The 23,573-nt window shown below is 50.4% G+C and overlaps 1 protein-coding gene across 1 annotated transcript in view; it reads left to right on the plus strand.

The window, feature by feature from the left end:
• The first annotated feature begins 1,278 nt into the window (after positions 1 to 1,278).
• The window catches only part of PIG-L (phosphatidylinositol glycan anchor biosynthesis class L), a 208,595-nt gene continuing 186,300 nt past the window's right edge, over positions 1,279 to 23,573 (plus strand). Inside the window, 1 exon segment of the mRNA XM_069323835.1 lies at positions 1,279 to 1,560. The gene's annotated coding sequence lies outside the window, so the exon portion shown is untranslated.

Raw genomic sequence — 23,573 nt, forward strand, 5'->3', positions numbered from 1 at the left:
GGATAGGTTACAATCACTTAGTTACTACCTACAGTTAGCAAACTGGGGATATTTGGCTAAAATTTCTGGTAGCAGATCATTTTGAATGAAATATTGACACATCGCTGGAACATTGGTTATAGAATTGTCTCTAAATTCACGTATCTTTTCGCACTCCATCACATAGTGACGGAGGGTGTGCGAAAAATTTTGTTGACACAGTTTACAATTAGTCAGGTCTACATCAGCAGATAATGAGAATTCCCAGAGATACTTGTAACCAAGTCTAAGCCGAGCAGTAGTAACATCTAGAAGTCTGCTGATTTTATTGGATGATCCATAGATGTGTGGCTCCTCTTGCATGATAGTATGATGATAGATGGAATTACTGGTGTCAATTTCACTTTGCCTCAGATCTACAAGATCTTGTTGAAGTTCTCGGTGTACTGCTGCTCTCAGATTGCTCATTGACAATCCAAGGTTACACTCAACGGCTCCTTTAAAGGCAGATTCTTCGGCTAACTTATCAGCTCTATCATGCATTCGGAGGCCAACATGAGATGGAGACCACATGAAATGGACTCTGTTACCATCCTTAATAATTTTGTCGTATTTGTGTCTAGCTTCGGACACGAGCATGTTACAGTTATGTCTTAAATAGTTGAGAGCATTTAAGGATGATAAGGAGTCACTTACAATTAATGTATCAAGTTTGGAGACTTGTACACATTTCAGTGCAAGGATCAAGGCAAATAGTTCGGTCTGAAGGGTAGAGGCCCTTTTGTTTATACGGACTCCCCACTCAAAGTACAAGCCATCGCCCATTGTCAGAACAACTGCACTTCCAGCTGCACCCGTGGTGCGGTGTAGGGAACCATCAGTGTATATGATTTGAGAGAGAGAATGCTCTGTGGACAGAGCATCAATATGGCTTAAGGCGTTGAGCTTTGCTTCAAGACGAAGCTTGGGCTGATATTGTGCCTACTAATTTTTGATTAAACTACCATTCACGCTGTCATTGCAATCAATCGGAGCTACCTATGTGCTTAATATACCTACAATTTTCTCTCATTTATTTTTTTCTTGCTTTGTAACTGTTATCATTTTTGATAAATTTTGCAAGTATTTACCTACTTAAAATGTTCTTAGATTAAGGACCTGCCCGAAACGCTGCGTGTACAAGTGGCTTTACAAGATTGTAATTACTATACTATATATCCTCACAATCCCAATGTACCTTCTTGTATATATATAAATAAATAAAAATAAATAAAAAGTAGTCTCGTAGTCCGCCATATATACAAAAGTTTTCGTCTGCTGGCGAGGGTCGTCTGTGGTCGTCAAGCTGATGTTTCTGGAGAACGAGCGAGTGTTTGGCTTCCTGTGATTCTTAACAAATAGCTAGAAACAAAGAAGGGAAATAGATCAGCTTTGCCTGGTCTGTTGTAGCTGCCGTCTGCATGTGAACCAAATTTGGATATACAAAGCCAGCAGATGTGGCTGCAGGTGTGCGACGCGCCATAACCCTGAGGAACTGTCCCATGTGTTACCTGGATCACAAGGCGGAACTCTTAGCCCAAGGTGGGTCTCCGATCAGCCCAATGTTGGTCACTTGTCAGCCCAATGTTGGTCACTTGTCAGCCCAATGTTGGTCACTTGTCAGCCCAAGGTTGGTCACTTGTCAGCCCAAGGTTGGTCACTTGTCAGCCCAATGTTGGTCACTTGTCAGCCCAAGGTTGGTCACTTGTCAGCCCAATGTTGGTCACTTGTCAGCCCAAGGTTGGTCACTTGTCAGCCCAATGTTGGTCACTTGTCAGCCCAATGTTGGTCACTTGTCAGCCCAATGTTGGTCACTTGTCAGCCCAATGATGGTCACTTGTCAGCCCAAGGTTGGACCCTGGTTAGTCCATGGTTGGTCTGTGGTTAGTCCAAGGTTTGTCTGTGGTTAGTCCAAGGTCGGTCTCTGGTTAATCCAAGGTCGGTCTCTGGTTAATCCAAGGTTGGTCTCTGGTTAATCCAAGGTTGGTCTCTGGTTAGTCCAAGGTTGGTCACCAAGGTTGAAACAAATTTATTTTATTTATTTATTTACATACATACAAGAAGGTACATTGGGTTTGTGAGAGTACATATATTGATGTGTTTACATTCTTGTAAAGCCACTAGTACGCTTAGCGTTAAGGGCAGGTCCTTAATCTAACAGATAATATTAAGAAGGTAAATTCTTGCAAAATTTATAAAATGTTAACAGGTACATTGTAGGAAAAATTTGAGAGAGATTAGTATATTAAAGCACATTAATAGCTTTGATAGTGCTGATAGCTTGATTGATAATTTGACAAAGATTAGTAGGCACAAAAAAGGCAATTGATGGCATATATAAGATGACAGCAGTGATGACAATGGTAAAGTTGTATGACTTAGGGATATATATATATTGGGGGATTGGATAGCACTCTTTACAGTGCAAGTTTAGAGCATTAGGTAAGAAACTATGAAGATGAAATTAGGTAATTTTTGTTTTTGTTTTTGGATAAGGCAAAAGTTGGACAGCTTTTCAATTCATTAGGGAGTGAGTTCCATAGACTAGGTCCCTGTATTTGCATAGTGTTTACACAGATTAAGTTTGACTCTCGAGATATCAAATTATTTATAAATATTTATATTCTGGATGTATTAGATATTTATTATTTAGGGATATCTAGGGACAATATCCCTGGATATTGCCCAGGGAGAGTTTCAGAGCAGGGTTTGCATTTACCTGCCCAAAACGCTTTGCGTAATAGTGGCTTTAGGCATTGTATGTACTAGCTCTATCTATAAATCCATCAACTTTTGTATCTTACCTTGTATGTATGTACTTTACCTGAATAAATATTTGTATTTTGTATTTGTATTTTAATGAACAGGGTTTTGTGAATGTAGATGGCACAAGAGAATGTGTGGAGTGAGTTTATCTTTAGCATCTTTAAAGATTTAAACAAGGGAGCTGAGTGTTATCTGAAAGCAGAGTGTGTTGTTATTCTGATAGCAGCTTTTTGCTGGGTGATGATGAACTTGAAGTAGTCTGCAGAGGTTGAACCCCATGCACAGATACCATAAGTAAGATAGGGATAGATTAGTGCATAATATAGTGAGAGAAGAACAGAGTTAGGTACATAATACTGTATCTGATTTTAGAGAGTATACCAACTGTTTTAGAGACTTTCTTAGTTATGTGTTGCATGTGGTTGCTGAAGTTGTCTCTTTTTCTAAGTATAGGCCAAGAAACTTTCCATCATTTTTATTGCTGATGTTAACATTGTCTATCTGAAGCTGAATTGCATTTGTTGATTTGCTTCCAAATAAGAGGTAGTAGGTCTTTTTTATGCTTAGTGTGAGTTGGTTAACATCCATAAGTGGACTTTTAATTCATTATTCTCAACATTATTTAATGTGTGTGGGGGTTAGGGGTCTGAGTAGATGAGGGTAGTATCATCAGCAAACAATATAGGTTTAAGAATGTTAGAGACATTAGGCAGATCATTGATGTATATAAGAAATGGGAGAGGTCCTAGGATGCTGCCCTGTGGCACCCCTACAATTAATGGTAGAGTGGGAGAGGTTATATCATTGATGGCTACACATTGGTGTCTGTCACTAAGATAGGCTAGGATAAAGTTCAGGGCAAGGCCTCGGATTCCATAATGGTGGAGTTTAAGTAAGAGGTAGTTGAGGTTAACAGTATCAAAGGTCTTTCTCAGGTCAAAGAGTCAATGAAGAGTCCAATCGGAAACTCATTTTTGTCAAGGGCTGAGTAGATTATATCAAGCAGACTAATAATTGCAGTGTTGGTACTCTTTTGGGAGCGGAAGCCAAACTTATAGGAGCTGAGTATGTCGAATTTGACTAGGTAGGAGTAGAGCTGTTTGTAAATAATTTTTCAAATATTTTTTATAATATGGGTAGGTTTGATATTGGTCTGTAATTGTTTATGTCTGCCAGATTGCCTCCTGTATGGACTGGCATTACTCTTGCTTTTTTAAGGATATCAGGGAAGGTATGACACTCTAGAGATTTGTTGAACAGCAGAGCTATGGGTGGCACAAGGGCATGGGAGGCACTCTTGTATACCATGGATGGTATTTCATTAACCCTTTAACTGCGCGACCTATAAATATGACACCCCCTCCAGTGCGCAGGAAATAAATTCTCTTGAAAAAATTCTTTTGTTTTTTTAAAGTGTCAAAAACCCTTCCCCCAGTATGGGTATGTCAAAAAAATTTCGAACTTGTACTTACTTTGGCTGCTATGGGGTCCATAAGTTGGCGTGTTGACGTCATCATTCCCCGTTCGCCCGTGCAGTAAGCTCCCGGGGCCGGTGGGGTACCCGGGGCAGGGCGCGCGAGTTGCCGCGAATATATTTTTGTTAATTTTTTGCGCACGGTTCCAAATACATTTTATTTGTTTTTACGTGCTAATCCTATGTATAATGAACACGTACACTATATTATGGCAGTAAAACATCCGTACTGTCTGAGGACACTGTGTTACGTGCATGACACTTGTGTACACATATGTTGCACATATTTACCATGTATCATGCTAATTTGTGTATATATACAATCTATTTGAAGACTATACACTGTCACACACTATATACATTCACCATCAACACATTCAGAACACCGCGAGTGTGAGCAGCCACACTCGGCCAGCCCTCCCTCACTCCTCCAACATCTTACTCGCCAACATTGCTCCTCTAAATCATACAGTTATTCTCACCAATGTTTCATGTTCATTTATGTATATTTACAACATATGTACACACTATACACTGCCACACACTATATGCATTCACCATCAACACACTCAGAACACCGCGAGTGACCAGCCACACCCAGCCAGCCCTCCCTCACTCCAACATCTTACTCGCCAACATTGCTCCTCCCACCATACTGTTATTGTATTTATTACACGATTTACACATGTTATATATACCTATCTACATGTTTTATTTACCAGTACTATGCAAGTAAGCCGGTATTGTGTCCAAACAGTACAATGGCCACCATATACTGCATGACACATCACACAGCAGACAGCAGACGATGCCACGATTACGACGTCACCTCCCTCACCAAAATAGCTCCTCACAACATACTCCTGGTGCTGTTATTACACTATTCACACACACTGTATATACCCATGTACATGTGTGTTCCCCATAGCGAACCACGAAGCTAGTACGGTGAGCAAAACAAAGAGTTACTGCCACACAGTGAGGCTACCTCAATTCTCTCCCTTCCTCCCTCCCTCATCAAAATTCCTCCTTCCTATGCACAACGCTCATTATAACTACAATCCTGGTCACTAATACCTGTAAATGAATAATTGACCACAAATTTATTTTGAAAAGGAACTATAAAAAGTCGTTTGAAGATTCCTAGATGGGCGAAATAATGCTGTGGTGCTGTGGCTAGCTCTGTGAACTATCGTGAACAGCATTCCCTCCAAACACACACCGAAACTACGACGTTGGTACAACGTTCGAACAAGTTTTAACACCACCTAACCAGTTATAACAACCAATATATCAAGTTGTAACAACGTTCCAATACGTCATAAACACATTAAGCCTAGATGTAACAACTTTATTACAAGTTGTTACAAGCGGAAAATAGAGACAGTTTCGGTTTGTGTTTCCAGGGTTGAATCACTGATATTTGAACATTGTACCCAGTCATTATCACACTCGGGCTCTTCTATAATACTATCATGGCTAAATAAAACAGATTATATATATATTTTGACAATATTAGGCGATGCTGTGGTCACACGCTGAACAGCAGTGCTGTGCGCTCATGCTGCGAGCGCTAGCCTTGGTTGCTCACTCACTACTGAGGCTCTGACACCCGGCAATGTGGACCAATATTTTTTTTAAGATGGCGTCTGTTTACAAGAGCTGTGAGGAAGCTGATGTGAACCCCATGTAGCCGCGGGAGTTTTGAATGGAACGTGAAAAATAAAAACACCCGGAGGCGCGTTGCGCACTCGAAGCCTGGGCCTGCAGGTTCGTTGTGCAGTTAAAGGGTTAATGTTCCCAGCTTTGGTTTTTAGTGAGTGAATGATGGATACAACATCTGACAAGCTGACTGGTGAAAGGAGAAGAGAGTTCAGGTAGTTGCCTGAGAGAGATGTGGTAACATGTCTGAGGGATTTTACTGGGAAGGTTAGCACCAACCGATGAAAAGAAGCTATTAAACTCGGTTGCCGTTTCTAAATCAGTTGCAGGTGTTAATAGGAGCTGTGACAATAACTGTATAATACTATACAGTTATTGTCAATATATGTTGCATACATCGAGTATACACATGCGCACACAAACGTTTTCCATTACGGCATTATATTATGTGCAGTAATCACAATGTTCATTATTTTATATGTACACACTAGCACGCACTATGTACAGGTTTTTGCACTATTATTGCACATTTAGAAATCTTGGAGTGAGTGGTAGTCATTGAAGCAGTCGACAGCACACAATGCAACTCCACACTTCACGCCATGTTTGCACCATTTTATGTTTCTGTTTTATTTTATATTTATGTTTTATGTCATCCCCTTGAATACAAAGATTCCGTGAAGCTTTTGGGGTTATTCTTTGACACTCGTTTGTCTTGGTCTCCCCATATCTTTTACCTCCGTGTTGAGTGCTCTAAGGCCCTTGCCCACCTTCAGGTATTGTCCCATACTTCTTGGGGAGCGGATAGGTGCACTCTCCTTGCTTTACATTCCTCTCTCGTCCTGTCTAAGCTTGATTATGGTTGCCCTGTTTACTCGTCTGCTTCTCCTTCTACTCTTCGCCGTCTTGATGCTTTGCACCATACTGGGTTGCGCCTCAGTTCTGGTGCCTTTCGTTCGACTCCCGTCCTCAGCTTGTATGTTGACACTGGCTTCCTGTCTCTCCAGGACCGCCATGATCGCTTCTGTCTTCGCTATCTTGCACGGTCCTTGCAACATCCTTCCTCTCGCCTCTGTCGTGCTTTAACTTTTACCCCTCCTGTGGTTCCTGTTCCTCTTCACCACCTCCCTCTTTCTGTCTGGTTGTCTCGCTTACAGGATTCTCTTTCCGTTCGTATTTCTCATATTTCTCCTCGTGTTGTTCCTTCTTTGCCCCCGTGGAGAGTCCCCCTTCCGCAGTTTTGTTTATCCTTGACCCGCATCACTAAAGCTTTTACCCCTCCTACGGTTCTAAAACGTCTTTTCCTTGAGCACTTTTCTTCTCACTCCCGCTCTGTTTCCGTCTTCACTGATGGGTCTAAGTCTGCGGACGGTGTTGGCTACTCTGTTGTTTTTCCTGATCGCACTTATATGTGTCGCTTACCTCCAGGGACTAGCATCTTCACAGCAGAGCTTTATGCTATTCTCTATGCTCTTTGTTTCCTGCTTTCTCGTTGTCAGTCTTCCTTTGTAATTGTTGTTGACTCTCATAGTGCCCTCATGGCTCTCGGGTCCTTTAATCCGGTTCATCCAGTAGTTGTCGAGATCCAGCATTGGCTGTTTCTTGTTCACAGTAAATTTAAGTCGGTTGAGTTTTGTTGGGTTCCTAGCCATATTGGTGTCTCTTTAAATAAGCGTGCGGATGCTGCCGCCAAGGAAGCTGTCCGCTCTTGTGCCATCTCTCGTAAAGGTATTCCATATTCCGACTTTTACCCGGTTATCCATTCCTCCATCCTTACCCGTTGGCAGGCTTCTTGGTCGTCTGTTACTGGTAACAAACTACGTACTCTTAAATGTTGTGTTTCCTCGTGGCCGTCCTTCTACCACCGTAACCGGTGATGGGAAACGGCTCTGGCGAGGTTGCGTATTGGTCATATTCGCTTAACCCATGGTCACCTGATGGAGCACCACCCTGCTCCTTAATGTCCTAATTGCATTGTCCCTCTTACGGTCGTGCATATCCTTCTTGAATATCCTGATTTCCAGGACGAGCGTGTGTCTTACTTTCCGACTGCCCCTCGCAGTCACCTGTCCCTCAATAGAATTCTTGGTGACTCGGATACTTTTGATATCGTTCGCCTTATGCGTTTTTGTTCTCGTATTGGCATCCTTGGTGATACTTAGCGCCCTCTGATTATTCTGCACATTTGATGGTGCTACATAGCCTTCCCGGTTTGATGCTTTCTTTTGATAATTACTTACTTTCTTCCTTTTAACACCTCCAGAACGATTGATGCTGCTACCAGACATAGTCTTGGCCAAAAATATTCAAAGTTACTATGAAAATAAAAAAGTTAGTTAAAAAAATATTTCACTAATGGCGCAGCACTGTGTATAACTCGAGGGACGGGAGCACATGGGTTGACCAGTGTTGGACGGGTCCACTTGGGGCAGCTATAGCACGTTACGTAGGCTGCCAGGAGGAAAAAACTCACAATATTTTTGAAGGAAACTTCAGCCTGTGCACATTGCTTTTAGGAAACTTATTTATTTGTCATTACATAATTACTAGTACTTATTTCGTTTGTTTTTTGGCTATGATTAATTGTTCTAAAATTAATGGTAATTCCTGTACCCAGGCGGTCCCTCCTGACGCTCCCCCTCTCACCCTTCCGACACCACCCACCTACCCCACCCCCTCCTCCACCATGCGTCTAGAGCCACAGACGGGATTAATACAACACGGCTGAATTTTTATTTGGCCAAACTAGCTTTTATCCGGTTCCTGTGGCAATTTTGGCCAGATATTGAGATAACTTAATCAGGTCACGATTTTGGCTGCATAAGGGCGTTTTCCGGATGTTCGAATCCCGGATAATCGCGGGGTTACAGTATATAAGTACAGTATCTGCATTTTTGTTCACCATAACGAACCACTAAGTTGATATTGAGAGTCAAAAAGCAACAAGGAGTGGCCACCACATCTGCCAGCCTACGTCTCGCTGCCACTCCCTCCCTCAAAAACTTCTCATTTGGCAACATCTTCCTCCCACCATAATTTTCTGGGGGGAGCCCCGTCGGCTCCCCGGAGCTTTACCAGGCTGATATGCTTGGTATATATGATATTCCTGTCAGACTTTGGCATCAGTCATGTGTATGGAGTTCTTAGGCCTACCGGGGACCATGGCCAGAACCGGGCCCCCTCAGAGAGGCAAGGGGAGCAATGGCCTATAGAAACCCCCCGTGTGGTTGGAAGCGTTCTATGTCTGCCATCGACTGGGTCAAGCACCCAGAAAGGTAAGCATTCCAAAACAAACCCCTATTCTGGTTAAAATTTCTACCAAAAGCGAACTAGTGGATAGAACTCCCCAACAGAAAACAAGCAAACTAGTGTAACGTCACACGTCGCTGCGCCGCTGTCTGCGCAGCTACCCCCTCCCCGGGAGGGGGAAGGTGGAGCCCCAGAGCCTTCACGCCGGCTACCCACACCTCAGTTCTTGAGGCTGATGCTATAGGCTAAGGTCGTGTGCTCTGACTCCAGTGTCGCTACAGCACTGTGCTTCGCGTATGGTGTTTGTTTTTGTGGGTGCGAGAACCAGGAGTTATCTTCAGTACTCAGGCTGCATGCACCTAGGGCTGCCTTCCCTAGGTGCCCTGTAAGTACTGCCCTTGGGGCTTAGGGCCACCTTCCACAGGCTCTTCGGGATCTGCCCCTGCTGGTCCGTTTTACCTTTTCGGTTTTTCGGCCGCCTGTTGGGCTCTTGGGTGTTCTGTTTTCCCTTGTTACCTGCTGGTAAGAGGCAGTTTGCACTGGTAGGGACGCAGGGTGCTGCACAGCTTTGTATTCCCGACATAGCAGCTGGCTTGGTTCCTTGGGGTTTGCTGTCCTCTTGCGGGGTTTTGTTTATCTTTTTGTTTTTGCCTGGTGGGGGGTTCTGCCCTATTAATCCACTGGTGTTTGCCATTCCATGGTTCTCCTCGGTGGCGCCCCCTGCTAGGTCCCCGTGAGTGTACAAGTCCCTGGGGTACAGCTATAGAAGTTCGCTTGGTAGTTTTGGGTGCTGGTCAGCAGCGCTCTGCCTGGGAGTAACTGAGCGCGAGTCCTCTTAAAGTAAACGCTCAGGATCCTGGGAATCCTCTAGGGGGGGGCGTGGGTCCGATGGATGTGACCCCTGCTCACTGTGTGCGAGTTTGAGGGTTGCTCGGTCCCCGTGTCTCGGGGTGACCCTCATTGTTTTTGCCTCTGCCACGCTTCCTGTTGGGTCGGTGATACTTTCAACCCTGAGTCCTGTGAGTATTGCTGCTTGCTTGTGACTCAATTTACCCAATCCTCTGATGATTCTATTCGGGTACAGGCGGCGATTGCGTTGCAAGCTAGGTTTCGTCTGTTGCAGTGTGCTCGGTTGGTTGCTCACCCGGATGCCCTGGGGCTGCCCCGCTTTGCTTTTCGAGACCCGGACTTAGGAGTGGGGGTTGCTTTGATCCTGGTTCAGTCCGCACCTCCTCGTCCTTTCCCTTCTGTTCGTTCTGGTCCCCCCCCCCCTGCTTCCGGCCCCGAAACGTCTGAGGGTTTCGGAGTCGGAGCAGGGGTTACTTGATCTCGAGACTCGGGCAGCTTCGGGGGATGCCCCTTCCAGGGGGGCGGCAGAGGCATTCGAGTCTTGTCTCCCGGCCGAAGCTTCTGGGTCTGACCAGTGGGGCCCCCTTTCTTCCGGCTTCTACGGCTGCTCCGTCCTTGTCTTGTGCGGTTGGGGCTTGGGGAGAGGACTGGGCCCCGTGTGCTTCTGTTAAGGACCTCGAGGCTGGGGAGGGGCTAACTTGGGGGCCTTGGGCCCCGCTGGACCCCGCCTGGGTTTTTCTTCCCTCTGAGCGGGGCTTATTGTTACAAGGAGTGGGGTTTTCTTTTCCCCCCTCTGCGTACGAGTTGGATTTGGTGTCGGCCCCTCCCCGGGTTCGGTTCTGTGTTCCCCCGGGTACGTTGGTTCCGTCTTTCTGGAAGTTTTCGGCTTATCGCATCCAACCTGGTGTGGTGCGGGCAGCCCTTGCAGCTTACCGCCTGCGTAACCCAGGATTATGCCTCGGAAGTGGATCAGTTCGAGTTCAGGTTTGGGACTTCGTTCCCTTTCTGGCTCCGTTACGAGGTTCCAGAGTCTTCCTGGCTAGCGGACAGCCCCTTGTTTGTTTTGGATTCCTGGCATTCTTTCCGTCATTCCTGCACGCTGGAGTGGCGGGAAGCTTCCACGGTGATTCAGGTTTTCCTGGGGGGCGATCTTGAGTACCTGAATGAGTGCTTGTTTGCCCCTGCCCTTCCCCAGGATTTGGGCGTTGTTCAGCTCCATGTGCAGGTTCCCACCCTTTCGGCGGCGCTCGTAGCGGAGGACTTGCGCGCCTGGGGCCTTTTGGCTTCGGCCTTACGGTTCTTTTTCCTCCTGGAGCTGTCCTAGGATTGGCTCGTGAAGGATGTGAGGACGCTTGGGTCCGTCCTGGGGTCCGCCACCTTGTCCTCGGCTGCACGTTCGTTGGGTGCCTTGTTGAAGCTTTTCACGCCGATTTTGCAGGATGCGGTTTCCTGTTTTATACTTCCCGTCTCGCGTGTCAGCAGGCGGTGCTGGGTTCCTCCATGGAATATGCTTGGGCTCTGGCTCTTAGACTGTTGTCGCCTTTTTGTCCTCTTCTGTTTGAGGAGTCGGCCGTGGAGCAGTTCATTCAGGCTGCATCGTCAGCTTGTCGTCCGATGTCGGACTTGTTGGTTGTCCGGGGGTCCCAGGGTGGGTCTTCCCGGAAGGGTCGTGCCAGGGTTCGGGGTTCCTCTCGTCGTGGTAGGCCACTGGTGTCAGGTTTGGGTTCGGCTCCTGCTTCGGACCCGCCCTCGTCTGATGGGAGCGGTGTTCGCTCTGTGCGGGGTACAGGTCTTGTAAGGGGTGCCGGCCCTTTTGCTGTTTGCCCCATTGACGGGGCGATGGGGGGGGGGGCGGCTTGCGCTGTTCGCTCATTCCTGGTCCCACGATTCGTGGGCGTTTCGGGTCGTGTCTGTCGGCCTGCGGTGGCATTGGGTGGCCCCCATCCCCTTCGGGGGGTCGGGGCTGGCAGGGCAGGTTTCTTCCCCTGCACTCTGTCAGGTCATCATGGAGTGGGTTCGCTTGAGCGCTGTCGAAACGATGTCGTCAAAACGACGTCGTTTCAACAACGTCGTCGAAACGAAGTCGTCCCTCAGATGAGTTTCCCGTCTGTTTCCGGTCCCGAAACGGGACTGCGCGGACCTGCGGTTCATTCTGGACTTGTCCCATCTGGACCCCTTGGTTCATTACCCCCTCCTTGCGGATGGCTACGCTGTCTCAGGTTTGGCTCCTCTTGGAGCCGGGTGCTTGGATGGTGTCCCTGGACCTCCGGGACGCTTATTGGCATGTCCCGATTCATCCGCGGTTCAGGGACTGGCTCAGTTTTCTTGTGGGGCATCTGAGTTACCGCTTTTGTCTCCCATTCGGGTTGAACCTGGCACCTCCCGTGTTCACGCGCCTTACTTGGGGTCGTGGTAGCCCGTTTGCGTCTTCAGGTGTTCGGGTGTTGGCCTACCTCGACGACTGTCTGGTTTGGGCTTCCAGCCGGTCGGCTTGCTTGCTATCCAGGGATTTGGTTCTTTTCCATCTCACTGGGTTCGAGTTCTTTGTGAACTGGAGGAAGTCCCATCTGGTCCCCTCTCAGGTTCGGACTTGGCTGGGTCTCGTTTGGGACTCTCGGACCGCCTCCTTGTCTCTCCCTCCGGAGTCTCTCCTGCGGCTGCGGTCCCGCCTTTGTCTGTTTCTGGTGAGCCCTCGGGTCACCCGGCGGTTGCTCGAGGGGCTGTGCGGGAACCTGAACTTCGCGATGGCAGTCTACCGGCTGGGTCGGGTTTGACTTTGTTGGGTGTTCTGGTTCCTTCGGGGTCACCCCTTCTGCCTCTCGATCGCTGGGTTCGACCCCCGGGGGCCTTGCGTCGGCTGCTGCGTCGCCGGCTTCCTCTTCGGGTTTTTCATGGTTCATTGCCTTGGCGCCTACCCGAGCCCTCGCTTGATGTGTACACGGATGCGTCGTCTCTTGGCTGGGGCTTTGTGACCAGTGCTTACCAGGCCGGCCAGGGGCGTTGGGATCCGTCCTTCCATCGAGCTCACAGCACGGTGCGGAGTTCGCGGCAGTGTGGTTTGCTCTTTGGAGGATTCGGGTCGCCCTCAGATTGACGATTCGGCTCCATTTGGTTTGCTCTTTGGTGGTTCATTGCCTGAACCGCGGGGGTTCGATGCGGTCCTTGTCGCTTTGGGGTTGGTCGCTTCGGGTGACTCATCTGCTTAGTTCTCGGGGTTTGGCTCTCCTGGCGGTTCACGTACAGGGAGTGTCCAATGTCTTGGCTGATGGCCTGTCTCGCTTCATTCCCCTCACCACGGAGTGGATGGTCGACGACGATTCCTTCCGTTGGCTTTGCCAGACGTTCGGGCGCCCCGAGGTCGCTGCGTCTTCCCGTGTATGCGGCGCCCTTCCCCAATCGCGAGGCTGTCGGGGTCGATGCCTTTCGGCTGGACTGGTCGAGGTGGGGGTTCCTGTACCTCTTTCCCCAGTTCGGCTGTTACTCCAGGTCCTGACTCGCTTAGAGACTTATCAGGGGAGAGTTGTCCTTCTGGCCCCTTGGTGGCCGGCTCAACCTTGGTTTCAGGTGCTGCTTGCTCGGTGTCCGAACCCAAGGGTTTTCCCGCGGCTCCGCCTCTTTCAGTAAATCGGGCCGGTACGTTACGTGGCTAGTTCGATCTTCTCAAGTCTTCGCTTATGGGTTTTTTGACTCGAGTCTATCATCATCTCTATGGTGATCAGGTGGCCTCTTTGTTGGTGTCCCACCTGAGGGCTTCTTCTTGGCGGCAGTATGAAGTTTCCTGGCAGTCCTTCTGTTTCTTTTTGCGGCTTTGTCGTGTTATTTCGTTGTCTGTTAGGGGTGGTCACGTCCTTTCTCTCTTGGTTGTTTCAGGAGTGTCATCTTATGCCTAACACTGTTGCCTTGTATCGTGCGGCGCTGGCGGAGCCGCTTCAGCGTACTTTCGGTATTGATGTTACGTCTGCGCCGCTTCGCAAGCTGTCTCGTGACTTGTTTCACCTCCTGCCTGCTCATGCGCTGCCTGAGCTGTCCTGGTTTTTGGACAGAGTGCTCGCTTACCTTTCATCTCCTCGTTTTGTTGTGGCCCCTTCTGTCTGGGATTGTTTCTCTAAGGCTCTTTTTCTTGTTGCCATTAGCCTCTGGGGGTCGGGTAGGGAAGCTTCATGCTCTCTTCCGGCGCAGGGGTTTCTGCTCTTTTGGTCGTGGAGATTGTTTTGTTCGTTTGCAGCTGTCTCCTTCTTTTCTGGCGAAGAATGAGACTGCTGCGTTCCGGAGGGGTCTGTGGGTGGTTGATGCTTGGTTGGTACAGCCGGGGGTGCATCATGTTTTGCGTCCGGTTGCGGCGCTTCGCCGTTATTTGTGTGCCACGGCTTCTGTGTCCGGGGATGCACTTTGGGTTGATCCGGTTTCCCATCTTCCCTGTTCGCGGGTTCGGGTCTCCCAGGGCGTCCGCAGGGTTATCAAGTCCAGCCAGCCTGCGGTCTATCCCCATGCCCATGACGTCCGTAAGTTTGCGGCTCTTGCTGCCGTCTTTGGGAATATGTCTTGGTCTGATATTCGGGCGCGGGGTTTTTGGCGGTCGAACAGGGTCCTGGCTGCTCGTTACCTTGTGAATGTCCTTGGGCCCCGTCGGGTCTGTGTTGCTTTGGGTCGGTGGTTGCTGCCAGTTGTCTCGGATTCAAGTTGAGGAGTGAGCGACGACCGCCTCCCTGGTAAGTCCCTCTTTTCCCGTCTGTGGGTAGTTAGCTCCGGGGGAGCTGACGGGGCTCCCCCCAGAAAACCAGCGTTGAATGTAATAAAACGCCATTTTCTGGGTGAGTCCCAGAGGCTCCCCGGCATCCCTCCCTCCCTCCGGTCGGCGGTTTTTCTGGGGGGAGCCCCTACGGCTCCCCGGAGCTATCCATGGCTGATATGGATATCCTAACTATTTTGAATCAGTCGATGTAGGTGGTGTTCTAGCCTACCCGGGACCACGAGCCAGAACCTGGCCCCCTCACAGAGGCATGGGGAGCAATGGCCTATAGAAATGCACATGTGATTTGGAGCATTCTATATCTGCCATCGACCGGGACAGGCACCCAGAAAGGTAAGCGCCACAAAACAAACCCTTATTCTGGTTAACAACGAAAATTGACAAACGAGTGGACAGAACTCCCCAAAAGAAAAACGAGCAAACCAGCATGACGTCACACGAGCCGCGCCGCATGTCTGCGCAGCTCCCCCCTCCCCGGGAGGGGGATGGGGGAGCCCCAGACCCCCGAGCCGGCGATCCACACCTCAGTTCCTCGGCTGATGGGATAGTGCATGGTCGTGTGGCTCCAGCTCCGGTCTTGTCCCAGTGCTGTGACTTGTTTTCAGTGCTGCTCTTACGGTGGTCGTGTGAGCTGGGAGTAGTATTCTCTGGTACTCGGGCTACATATGCTTAGGGTCACCTTCCCTGAGTGGCCTGTAAGTACCGCCCTCGGGGCTTGGGGTTGCCTTCCACAAGTCACCTTGGGTCTGCCTCTGTTGGCTTTTCGCTCCTTGGCGTTTGGCCGCTCCGAGTGTTTGGGGGTTTTCCTCCCTTGTTTACCTTGGGGTAAGTGGTAGTTATAGCACTAGAGGGGCACAGGGTGCATAGCTAGTTTTCACCTATAACAGCGACCGGGTCTGTTCCCTCTGGGTACGTTGTCCACTTGGGTGGTTTTTCTTTTCTTTTTGTTTTTGCCTGGTGGGGGTGCCTGCCCTGTGTTTTCCATCCCCTTATATTAGGGTCGTTTGTGTGATGGCACCCCCTGCTTCGCCCTCACGAGTGGACATGTCCTGTGGGTTCAGCTTTTAGCAGATTGCTTGGTAGTTTGGGATGCCGGTTAGCAGTGCCCTGCCTGGGATAACCCTTAGCAGACCCAGTCTAGGGGCCCTCGGAAACCCCGCGGGGGCTCTTGGGTCCGATGGAGGAGACCCTTGCGTCCCCTCTCGCTGTGTGCGAGTTTGAGGGTTGCTCTGTCCCCTTGTCTCAGGGTGACTCTCATTGTTTTTGCCTCCGTCATGCTGCCTGTTTGGTCGGTGACACATTCGACCCTGGGTCCTGCGAGCTGTGTTGCTTGTTCGTGACTCAATTCACCCAGTCTGCTGATGAATTACTTCGGGTGCAGGCAGCTCGTGCGTTGCTAGGTAGGTTTAGGTTATTGCAACGCGCTTGGGTTGTTGCTTCCCCGGACGCCGCGAGGCTGCCCCGCTTTGTGTATAGGGACCCAGACTTGGCGGTGTTGGTTGCTTCGGCCTTGGTTCTGTCCGCGCCCCCTTGTTCTTCCCCTTCGGTGGTTCATTCTGTCGCCCCCCCCCTCCTTCTTCCGGCCCCTAAGCGTCAGAGGACTTCGGGGTCGGGGTGGGGTTTAAAGGTTTCTGAGACTCGGGCAGTTTCAAGGGGTTGCCCTGTCCGGGGGGCTAAGGAGGCATTTCTTTCCCCCCTCTGCATACAATTTGGACTTGGGTTCTGCTCCTCCCCGGGTTCGGTTCCGTGTCTCTGTGGATTCTTCGGTTCCGTCTTTCTGGAGGTTTTCGGCTTCCCGCATCTCTCCGCCTGAGGTGTGGTTGGCCTTGGCGGCTTACCTCCTGCATGACCCGGAGTACGCCTCCATAATGGATCCTTCTTCTTTCAGGTTTGGATCGTCGTGTCCTTACTGGATGCGTTATGAGATTCCGGGGTCGTCCTGGCTTGCAGACTGCCCCTTGTTTTCGCTGGATGCTTGGGACTTGTTCTGTCGAACCCGCACGTTTGAGTGGCGCGAGGCGTTGATGGTTGTCCAGGTTTACCTGGGGGGCGATTTTGAGCACCTTAATGAGTGTCTTTTCGCTCCTATCCTTCTGCGGCATGTTGGTGCGGTGCAGCTCCGTGTGCAGGTTCCTTCCTTGTCGGCTGCTCTTGTGGAGAAGGATTTGCGCTCTCGTGGCTTTTTGGTTTCGGTCCTGCGTTTCTTTTCCCTCCTGGAGCTATCTTCGGATTGGCTTGTGGAGGATGTTGAGGCGCTTGGGGCCGTTCCGGGGTCTGACGCCTTGGTCTCGGCTGCTCGGGCGTCATCTGCCACGTTGAAGCTTTTTGCGCCGATCCTGCGGGAGGTGTTGCTGCGGTTTTTCGCTGCGCGTTTCGCGTGTCGTCAGGTGGTCCTTGCTTCCTCTTTGGAATCCGCTTGGGCCCTGGTTCTTAGGTTGTCTTCTCCCTTTTGTCCTCTGCTTTTTGAGGCTTCTGCGGTTGAGCGTTATATTCAGGCGGCTTCTTCCTCTTGCCGCCCTATATCTGAGTTGTTGGTGCTCCGGGGGAACCGGGGGGTTCCTTCCCGGCGGGGTCGTACCAGGGCTCGCAGTTCCGTTTGTCGGGGTGGGCCACAGGTGTCGGGTTTGGTGCTGGTGCCGCCTGCGGTCCCACCTGTGCCTGGTCGGCGCAGTGTTCGCTCTGCGCGCAGGTCGGGTTCTCGTAAGGGGCAGCGGCTCTTTCGTGGTTCGCCCCATTGACAGGGCGATGGGGGGAGTGGCTGTCTCTGATCACTCACGCCTGGTCTCACGATTTGTGGGCTTTTCGGGTCATTTCTCGCAACCTGCGGTGGCGTTGGGTGGCTCCTCCTCCTGCGGGGGATTCGGGGCTGACGGGGCAGGCTTCCTCTCTTGCGCTCCGTCGAGTCATCTTGGAGTGGGGTGTGCTTGGGCATGGTCGAAACGACTCCATACCTCAGGTGGGTTTCCCGCCTGTTTCCAGTTCCGAAACGGGACTGTGCGGACCTGCGGTTCATGCAGGACTTGTCCCGTCTGAACCCTTGGGTTTCTTGCCCCTCGTTTCGGATGACCACTCTGTCCCAGGTCCGGCTTCTGTTGGAGCGGGGCGCTTGGATGGTGTCCCTGGACCTCAAGGACGTGTATTGGCATGTCCCTATTCATGTGGGGTTCTGGGACTGGCTCGGTTTAGTTGTGGGGCGTCAGTGCTATCGCTTTCGTTGTCTCCCCTTCGGGTTGAACCTGGCACCTTGCGTATTCACACCCCTTACCCGGGTCGTGGTGGCCCGTCTGTGTCTGTTAGGTGTTTGGGTGTTGGCTTACCACGACGACTGGCTGGTTTGGGTTCCCAGTTGGTCTGCATGTCTGCTTGCCAGGGATTTGGTGCTTTCCCAGCTCGCGGGGTTCGGGTTCCTGGTGAACTGGCGGAAGTCCCATCTGGTGCCCTCCCAGGTTCGGTCCTGGCTGGGTCTTGTGTGGGACTCTCGGACTGCTTCCTTGTCTCTTCCTCCGGAGTCTCTCCTTCGGCTGCGGTCTCGCCTGTGTCTGTTTCTGGGGGGCTCCCGGGTCACCCGGCGGTTGTTTGAGGGTTTGTGCGGCAGCCTGAACTTCGCGATGTTGGTCTACCTGTCGGGTCAGGTTTGGCTTCATCGGCTGTTCTGGTTCCTTCGGGGACGTCCCTTCTGCCTCTCTCGCGATCGCTGGGTTCGACCCCCGGGGGCTTTGTGTGGCTGCTGCGTCGCCGGCTTCCTCTTCCGTTTTTTTGGGGTTCAGTGCCTTGGTGCCTGCCCGAGCCCTTGCTCGATGTGTTCATGGACGCGTCGTCTCTAGGCTGGGGCGGTGGGGTCCGTCCTTCTGTCGGGTCCACAGCACGGTGCGGGAGTTCGCGGCGGTATGGTTTGCGCTTCGGAGGGTTCGGGTTGCCCGTGGATTGACGATCCGGCTCCATTCGGACTGCTCCCCGGTGGTTCATTGTCTGAACCGAGGGGGTTCGATGCGGTCCTTGGCTCTTTGGGGTTGGTCGCTTCGGGTGACTTGTCTGCTGAGTTCTCGGGGTTTGGCTCTCCTGGCGGTTCATGTCCGGGGAGTGTCCAACATCCTGGCGGACGGCCTGTCCAGGTTCGTTCCCCTGTCCACGGAATGTACGGTCGATGCTGACTCCTTCCGTTGGCTCTGCCGAACGTTCGGGCGCCCAGAGGTGGACCTCTTCGCGTCGGCATGGTCGAGGTGTCTTCCGGTTTACGTGGTGCCCTTCCCCGACTGTGAGGCCGTTGGGATCGACGCTTTTCGGCAGGACTGGTCGAGGTGGGGGGTTCCTGTACCTCTTTCCCCCGGTTCAGCAGCTGCTCCAGGTCATGGCTCGCTTGGAGACTTGCCAGGGTCGAGTGGTCCTCTTGGCCCCTTGGTGGCCGGCCCAGTCGTGGTTTCAGGCACTGCTTGCCCACTGTCCGAACCCGGAGGTTTTTCCACTGCTCTGCCTCTTTCAGGAGATCGGGCCGGTCCGGTACATGACTGGTTCACTCTTCTCCGCGAGTCTTCGTGTTTGGTGTTTTTGACTCGTGTTTATCACCATCTTTATGGTGAGCAGGTGGCTTCCTTGTTGATTTCTCACCTGCGAGTTTCCTCTCGACGGCAGTATGAAGTTTCCTGGCGGTCCTTCCGGTTCTTTTTGACCCTTCGTCGTTGTTCCTTGCTTTCGGTTCGAGTGGCGTTGTCCTTTCTCTCTTGGTTGTTTTAGGACCGTCATCTGATACCTAATACTGTCGCCTCATATCGTGCTGCGCTGGCGGAGCAGCTACAGCTTGCTTTCGGTATTGATGTTACTTCTGCACCATTTCGCAAGCTGTCTCGGGCGTTGTTTCACCTCCGGCCTGCTCACGCACCGCCTGAGCCGTCCTGGTCCTTGGACAGAGTGCTCTTCTATCTTTCTGATCCTTGGTTTGTTGTGGCCCCTTCGGTTCAAGATTGTTTTGCTAAGGCTCTTTTTTCTGTTGGCATTAGCCTCTGGGGGTCGCATGGCGGAGCTTCATGCTCTTCTCCGGCGCAGAGGTTTTTGCTCCTTTGGTCGTGGTCTTCGGTTTGTTCATTTGCAGCCGTCTTCCTCTTTTCTGGTGAAGAATGAGACTGCTGCTTTCCGGAGGGGTCCTTGGGTTGTAGATGCTTGGTTTGTCAGGCCGGGGGTTCACCATGTGTTGTGTCCGGTTGCTGCCCTCCGCCGTTATCTGCGTGTCACGGCTTCTGTGTCCGGGGACGCGCTTTGGGTTGATCTGGTTTCCCTTCTTCCCTGTTCGCGGATTCGGGTCTCTCAGGTCGTCCGCAGGGTTATTAAATCTAGCCAGCCTGCGGTCTATCCCCGTGCCCATGACGTTCGTAAGTTTGCTGCTCTTGCTGCCGTCTTCGGCAATATGTCTTGGGCTGACATTCGGGCACGGGGATTTTGGCGGTCGAACAGGGTCCTGGCTGCACGCTACCTTGTTAACGTTCCTGGGCCCAGTCGGGCCTGTGTTGCTTTAGGTCGGCGGTTGCAGCCCGTTGTCTCTGCTTCGTGTTGAGGAGTGGAGCACCGACCGCCTCCCGGGTAAGTCCCCTTGGTTTACTTGGTAGTCTTTGGTGAGGTAGCTCCGGGGAGCCATAGGGGCTCCCCCCAGAAAACCAGCGTTGAATGTAATGAAAATCCATTTTCTGGGCGAGTCCCGGAGGCTCCCCGGCATCCCTGCCGCCTTCCAGTTGGCGGTTTTTCGCAGTTTTTGATGTCCAGCCTCAGAACTGGGGTGTGGATCGCCGGCTCGGGGGTCTGGGGCTCCCCCTTCCCCCTCCCGGGGAGAGGGGAGCTGCGCAGACATGCGGCGCGGCTCGTGTGACGTCATGCTGGTTTGCTCGTTTTTCTTTTGGGGAGTTCTGTCCACTCATTTGTCAATTTTCGTTGTTAACCAGAATAAGGGTTTGTTTTGTGGCGCTTACCTTTCTGGGTGCCTGTCCCGGTCGATGGCAGATATAGAATGCTCCAAATCACATGTGCATTTCTATAGGCCATTGCTACCCGTGCCTCTGTGAGGGGGCAGGTTCTGGCTCGTGGTCCCCGGTAGGTTAGAACTCCACCCACATCGAATGATGCAAAATAGTTAGGATATCCATATCAGCCATGGATAGCTCCAGGGAGCCTCCGGGACTCACCCAGAAAATGGCTATTCATTGCATTCAACGCTGTTTTTTTTTTCGTATTTTTGACATCCAGCCTCTAGAACTGAGGTGTGGGTAGCCGGCGTGGAGGGTCTGGGGCTCTCCCTTCCCCCTCCCGGGAAGGGGGGAAGGTGCGCAGACAGCGGCGCGGCGACGTGTGACGTCATACTAGTTTGCTTGTTTTCTGTTGGGGAGTTCTATCCACTAGTTCGGCTTTTGGTAGCAATTTTAACCAGAATAGGGGTTTGTTTTGAGGCGCTTACCTTTCTGGGTCCCTGTTTCGGTCGATGGCAGACATAGAATGCTTCCAACCACACGGGCGTTTCTTTAGGCCATTGCTCCCCTTGCCTCTCTGAGGGGGCCCGGTTCTGGCCGTGGTCCCCGGTAGGCCTAAGAACTCTATACACATGACTGATGCCAAAGTCTGACATTAGCATATCAGCCTAAGAAAGCTCCGGGAAGCCTCTGGGACTCGCCCAGAAAATGGCGTTTCATTACATTCAATGCTGGTTTTTTGAAAGCCCTTGGATTTTCAGATTGATTCACAAGCAAGGGTTTAATTTTCAAATTGCCACTCGCATTATCACACAGCACAAGAGTAAACCTATCTTTCATAGGCTTGTGTCCAGGCAATGATTTCTTCTCCTGGGTAATTTATGTCCTCTTAGGTAATCTTTTCCAGAATAGTCCTGTCTCATCACAATTAAACACTTGTTGGGGTAGGCATCCCTTACTCTCTACAAAATCTGATTTTTTTCAATAAATCTTTCAGCCGCTGGTTTGTCTGAGCTGGCAGCCTTCCCATGCCTCACAACACTATACCACTTCTTTTCCTAAATTTCTTAAACCATCCCCTGCTTGCCTTAAACTCTTTCATATTTGCTTTCGTTCCTGGGGTTTTCTTTACAAGGTCTTCGTGTAATTGCCTTGCTTTCTCACAAACGATGGCCTCTGATACGCTATCACCTGCTAACTCCTTGTTGTGTATCCAAATTAATAACAACTTTTCAACATCCTTAAGTGTTTGTGGTCTTTGTTTAATGATTGCTGATACATCTTTTGCCACTTCATCACTCAAAATGTCCTTTTTCTTAGCAAGTACAGTGTATATCGTTGACATGGATTTGTTGTACTGCCTAGCTAATTTAACAACACGTGTATCATTTTCATGTTTTCGAATTATTGTTTTTCCTCTATGGTCATTCTCACATGTGTTTTCTTACTTTGAACCTTACCACTGGCTTTCTTGGGACCCATTGCAAGATACATAATAACAAATTTTATGTTCAAATAGCCAAAAATTAAAAAAAAATGTAAATCCTTGCAGAGAATTTAGGAGGGATAGTCACTAGGCGGGAGGTACTGGTAAACTGAGGCGCGATCGCCGTGCCACCACGCACTAGGCCGGTAATACGTATATTAACAAACTCGTTTCCCAAGGTAAAGTTCGTAACCCGATTAAAATTTTCCTAAGAAATTGGGCTCGTAACTCGAAAAGTTCGTAAAGACGGGCATTCGTAAGCCGAGGTACCACTGTAAACATTTAACTACACTTTACCTTTACTGAGGACTCTTATTGGCATATAGGAGATGGTGAGGAGGGAGGGAGGAGTGGTGTTGGTGTGTTGAAAGGGTGAGGAGGAGGGGGGGGGTGGTGAGACCGTCCCCTGCTCGCCTTAACCCTTAAAGTGCGCATCACGTCATATGTATGACGTGTTGGACGTACCTTGAGGTTACCTTGAGGTGCTTCCGGGGCTTAGCGTCCCCGCGGCCCGGTTGTCGACCAGGCCTCCTGGTTGCCGGACTGATCAACCAGGCTGTTGGACGCGGCTGCTCGCAGCCTGACGTACGAGTCACAGCCTGGTTGATCAGGTATCCTTTGGAGGTGCTTACCCAGTTCTCTCTTGAACACTGTGAGTTGACTGGACGTTGTTCCAGTCAACTGCGCATCACGTCATATGACATGTTGGAGTACGACGCAAGATTTAAACGGCCCGCGGATACACGGGGTTCACCACACCTTCATCAGAGCTCTTGTAAACAGACGCCATTTAAAAAAAAAATCGTGGGCCAAACTCCCGGGTGTTATTGGCCTCAGTATTGAGTGAGCAACCAAGCCTGACGCACGCAGCATGAGCTAACAGCACTGCTGTTCAGCTTGTGACCACAGCATCACCTAAAAATGCCAAAATATACTTGTTCATGCTATTATGTAGCGATGATATTATTACAGAAGACCCCTGACTGATAAAACTGACCAGGGTTTTGATAATAGCAGGTTTGTAGTGATATTTAGTGCTGTGCTGCATGGAGGGAGGAGTAATGCTGTGGCAGGGAGGGTGGTGGCATTGTCTTCTGACTGTGTGTGGCCACTTTTTATTGACTGCACTCACCATACCAGCTTAGTGGTTCTCTATGGTGAACACAAATGTAGATACTTATATATAACGTGTGTATAGAGGGTATAAACAGCAAGAGAAGGTTGGGAGCTGCCATTTTGGTGAGGGCGGTGGCGTCGTCTGCACGACGCCACCGTGCAGACGACGGTGTTGTTTACTGGTTACCAAGATGGTCTTTGGGCACCATACCAGTTTATTTGTACAAGTATGGCGAATAAAACAGGTAGATATTT

This window comes from Procambarus clarkii, chromosome 13, assembly GCF_040958095.1.
Source record: "Procambarus clarkii isolate CNS0578487 chromosome 13, FALCON_Pclarkii_2.0, whole genome shotgun sequence".
NCBI classification, from domain to species: Eukaryota; Metazoa; Arthropoda; class Malacostraca; order Decapoda; family Cambaridae; genus Procambarus; species Procambarus clarkii.